We start from the raw sequence: 5,587 nt of genomic DNA on the forward strand, positions 1-5,587 counted from the left end.
ATGGACTCTGTTTTGCCCATGTGTAATGATAGTTTGTTATCAGCGAGCCATATGCAGATTTGCCTAGTTCTGAGCTGAGGGTTTTTTCAACCGGTAACTTGTTCTTGTCAGAGACCAGCAGGGCTGAGTCGTCCGCAAACAGGAACAACAGGGAATTATTCGAAATAAGACTAAACATTATTATGTCAAATCAGTGGTGGAAGAAGTACCCAATTCCTTTACTTGAATACAATTAGAAATAAAAATACTAAGCTACTGGTCAAAGTAAAAGTCCTCCAATAAAATAATAATTAATTAAAAAAATAAAAAAAGAAGTAGAAAACTATTTTATAAGCTATTAAATGCAGCATCACTTTGCATTCACTATGCTATTTCTATAATTCCATACATCTCAATTTCAGTTTGTGAATATTAACATTAATTCTCTTCACTCTTCACTTTAGTATGTGTCAAAATTCAGCAATCTACAAGTTTAAGCGTAACATCTCTAATTCAGTCAAACAGCGACCTCAAGGTCTATTGCACAAAACTATGTTTTGCTTTGGTCTTATGTGTGGGTTGGAGTTCAGTAGAACTTAACGATACTGTGAATTTCTCCAGACCTCTCCAAGCAAAGCCTGAGGTGTGGCCAGAAATAGCAACATCTCCCCTACTCAAATCGAACCCACACATCAGACCAAAACAATAAAATGTGCAATACCATGCAAGGCTCTTTTGTTTGATGGCATTACAGATTCTACCTTTAATTATGACCACTGCTGTCCCTGTTGTCCACTGTCAACACCACCATTCCTCCCAGTTGTCAGGCTCCCCATGCAATTCCATTAATTTTGGGGTCCTAGTAAATATCATACTTCTGAAGTAGCCTATAAACAAACAACTGCTATGCAGATTTCAATAAAACAGGCAGTTCTGAGGAAAATGTATGTTTTTGTTGTGACATTTAACACAGCTTTACAGATGTATTATCTTTGAAAAATAAAAGCAGATCCTGCACAAAACATGGCAAAAATGTATGAAGATTATGTACTTTCAAATTTGAAGCCTGTCAACTTCAAGAGGACATAATCAGAGCAGCATAACTGGACCACATACCACTTTAACATAACCTTGAGAGGTCAATGGATAGATAGAGGATTGAATGCTCCCAACCTTTACTTTAGATACTTAAGTAAATTCAATAGCAAATACGTATCTACTTTTACTTAAATACTTCTTCCACCACTGCTCTGTAGATTTGCCTTGAATGTTTGGTATGAATGATTTGATTATGCGCCTGGAAGAAAGATTCCAAACATTATGTTGCTCAAACCATACTTTAAATGAGAGTTCCTTTACAGAGTATTTTGAAAATGGCAACAATAGCTCATAAAAACAGGTAGCCTACCATTGACAGACTAAATATTACACAGAATCATATTGCTGTAGTTTGTTTAAAACTTCCGAAGAATGATATTTAGACTAGGTATCCAAAATGAATGGAAAATAATGAGCCTAACAGCTGGGAGGAATGATGGTGGTGACAGTGGACAACAGGGCCAGCAGTAGTCGCTATACGGACCTGGGAGTCACATGATCATTCTAGGACCCACCTGTTTCTTAGCCTATGCTTGCTCTCCACTAGATGGATTTTCTCAAATTGGGTTTATACAGCCACTTATTGCTCTGAAATTTGATGGAGCAGAGTTGCACATAACAAAATGAGATTTGTGTTTTGAAAATTGAGGAAAAACGATGCATTGCTGATGATTTTTTTTTTTACCAAACCAAAGCTGTTCAGGCTAGGGAGACAAGCGGTCTGTGCTTATCGATATTGAATTAACTATCCAAGATCATTGAAATAGCACAATGTAAATTCGGTTTTAGGTTGGATTTTCTACTTTAAGCATCAAAAGTAAAAGTACACTTTCTAAAATTTCAAAAGCAATAAGGCAGTTTTCTGTGTACCTGTGTAAGACAAACAGTGAATGTCTTCTGTGCAGTCTACGGCTACAGTAGCAGTAGGGTAGGCTCCTTCCATTTGAAAAAGACAATCACATATGACCATTATTATCATTTTAGTTTGACCCAATTTTCTTTTCTTTACTCTCCAAGGTTTGGAAAGCCCGTTGTAGGTTGTTTAGGCCAAATGTGGACTGACCCCCAAATCTACTGTGCAAATTGACCATAATCACATGGTTGTTATTTTGCTCTCATGCTCCAAGGTGTTCCCAAGGTGTGAACAGGGTGCAAAGGAATCCAACCTGACCACAACAAAATAATGGCTGCTGTGTGAATATGGGCAATGGGAGGTATTTCTTTTAATTTGTTTTTATAAGAAACACTTTCATGTTGCTGAATGATGATGAAGTGATGATAATCAATCAATAGGTTATGATCATTTAAATGTCCCAAAACTCAGATGAAAGGTTTTCATATTTTAATGAAAAAGTATAGTAGTAGCACAGTTGTAATAAACAATCAGGCCTTACATGAAAGTATGAAGTAAAAGAACAGCATATTCTATGTTTTTCTTTATCAAGTCTTTAAGTGCCACATAGAACCATTTTTTTCAGCATTTTTAAGAAAACACCATTTGTTTGTTTACATCAAACAATTAAATATCCATCCCTTCAGAGAGATTCAGCGGTTAAGGATGGAGGTCATCGTTGGCGATCAATTCACTTTAAATTCCACCAGTTCTGGGCGGCTACGTGGCGTAGTGGGCAAGGCGCTCGCCACGAATGCAGAGACGCTGGGCTCGCCAGTTTGAGCCCAGCGCTCCACATTGCTTTCAGTTTAGCTGGTCGTTCATACTAATACACATTGGCCGTATTAGGGGGTGGGAAACTGATGGGTGGGGATCGGGCGTTGTGGACAGGTTGGTGCGCCTGCGCAGTAGAATCAGGAAGTGTCGGGGGCAGCGTGAGCCTCCCACGCGTTACTCCCCGCCACTGAGAGATCGAGCTGCGCAGGCGAAATTGGGATGGGAGAAAATATAGAAAAATGGGAGAAAAAGTGGATACAAAAAAATTCCACCAGTTCTCAGTGTGATCAATTGATGATAAAACATCCATTCGCAACCACTTCATAATAGTTAAGATATTTCGATGGAAATAATTTTTCACTGTTAAAATGAAAAGGTTAAGCTTTTGTACATTTGAATAATTTCAGTGACCATTTGAAAAAGGATTCCAGCAGTCACCTAGTTTCAGACAAAACCCACCTTCCTGAAATGAAAATGAATTGATCACCAAATCCAGTGGAATCGGGGAAGGGGGGCAGATGGAAATGTCCACAACAGTAGTCTTGAGATGATGTACCGGTACTGAAAGATAAGCCTATATATATCTCACAAATGTGTGGTTTCTCTTTTGAAAAGGGGGATTACTCAGTTGCCAAGATGACAATGAAATAACTTCAAAGCATTGTTCATAGTGCCAGATCATCGGTTGGTAAGGTGGCATGACATCAATCCATAAACCCATATAAAAGTTTTAGAGAAAAATGCATTGAAAATATCAGTTACATGTAATTCTATTTAGATTTTCTGTCTAACTGAGTAATCCTACTTCTTGAGATACTCTTGGTTTGAATCTGATCATCAGTGACCCAGATATTCTTTCGAATGCTCAGTCAAGACCAGTACTGTACCAGCAGAACCTGATCAAACAGGAACGGCTGATTTCATTCAATGCTTGGAGCGTTTGTTACTTTAAAATGTTTAATTTTACAGTGATGGTGAGTTAGGTTTTTACAAAACAGATGCTTTTGATTGTCTTTTCACTGCAACATCTGGGCTGATGTTAAAAAGCCCAGTTCAGGGAACTATTCCACTGCGTCAGGCCCAGAGGCCGACATGTTCAGCCAAATCCAGACGTAAATTAAACCATTTTGAAGATTTGATCTCAACTGTGTACATACATAAAAACATTTAGTATGTATAGTTGGTCTTCATCCAAATATAATTTTTTACATTTTTATCATCCTGAAGAGACTTAAGGGAATTACACATGTTGGCTTGTACTGTGAATTACCAGTGCAGTGGAATTACTCATGAGTACCAAGGAGGGTATTTAAAGAAGCAGGATTAGGAGTACTCCATTAGCCAGACATAACACCTTAAGACCTGTTCATAATGATTTGAATGGCATCAACACACATCCAAATAGAATTTGATGAAATCATTCAAAACATTAAAGGCCAAGTTTAGATATCCACAGATATCTGGGTAATACTGCTTTTTGAAATATCCTCCTGTAGTTCTAAATAGTCTAAGAATAGGAGCGCCACTGACCAAAGATATAAACTACTTTATAAATGCAGAACCTGACTTGCCAGCATAAATAATAGGATATGGGCCAATTCTACTCCTGACAATGTCTTGTCATATTTCAGTAGTAAGATGGTACCTATAATGCACAGGGAACATTACCAGCCCAGAAACACTGTTGATCATACACCCCCCACCACAGCCACATCTAAAACCATGTGTGTAGATTCTCTTCAGTTATTTACACCCAGACAAATCTATTACGTCCATGAAACATTGTAAGACGATGCACATTTAGTTAAATTACACCAACCACTGCTTTTTCATATACATTTGTTCCGTGGTTTGTGGTCTTAGGCTGGCCTGTGCGATTTCAGAACTTAGCCCAGACAAGACAAGACTAAAGGCCGACTATTTTTCAGAAGAACAATTGTGGCATTCATGGCCATACGGCCAAATATCAAATCACGCCTGACTCAAATTCTAGTAATTAAAGAATTTTTGGCATCGGTCCACAGTTATCAAGTAATAGTTTAGTGTGAGATGTTCGATGACAAGATTCCAAAAGAGGAACTTTGTTACCCTGCGATGCCCAACAAAGCACATAGCCTATGTGAAAATTTCTCCGGTCTGAAGATTCTACCCATCCAGAGGGCAAGGACCATAAAACGCAGCTCCGTTGATAAACACACAACCAATGATAAAGTGATAAATATCTTGGATTTCAAAAACAAAACTGAATCCAAGGCTTCATCCACATTGGTTTCAACTTTGTTAACCCCCACAGAAATCAGTGCTGCCCACCTTAAGATGTGATAAGTGAGATGAATGACAGGAATATACACAGGGAGTAACTCAGTTGTTTTTCCCTTAAACGTTTTAGACACACAACTCCTCTTAATTTCTAATGCCGGTTGCCGTTTTTGTTTTGGCTTGTTCTTTATTTAAAGCCGTTTTTGTTGCCCTCATAACATCCCTGAATACCAGATGGAAAAGCTTCATGGGACTGAGGCAATTTCCCTCATTGACCTGGATTGGAGAAACATTTCAGGGCCAACTGTACTGTTGCGTTCCCAAAGTCGTAAATCCTGTGACACTGGCATCTCCGTCTTAATCGCTCCTTGCTATGAATCCCCCCCCCCCCCCCCCTCGTTGTGAACACCCCTCCCCTTACACTTAATTTCAAAGCATTGGATTAGAGTAACAACAACACAAATATATATTTGCACTAATCCCTATACTTTTCCCAATCTGTGTAAGATAGTGGGCGAGTGTTCCACCTCAAGACAGATACACATATAATGGACAACCCCCCCCCCCCCCCCCTAACCTCTC

Source organism: Notolepis coatsorum, assembly GCF_963971535.1.
Source record: "Notolepis coatsorum genome assembly, chromosome: 6".
Classification (NCBI taxonomy): Eukaryota; Metazoa; Chordata; class Actinopteri; order Aulopiformes; family Paralepididae; genus Notolepis; species Notolepis coatsorum.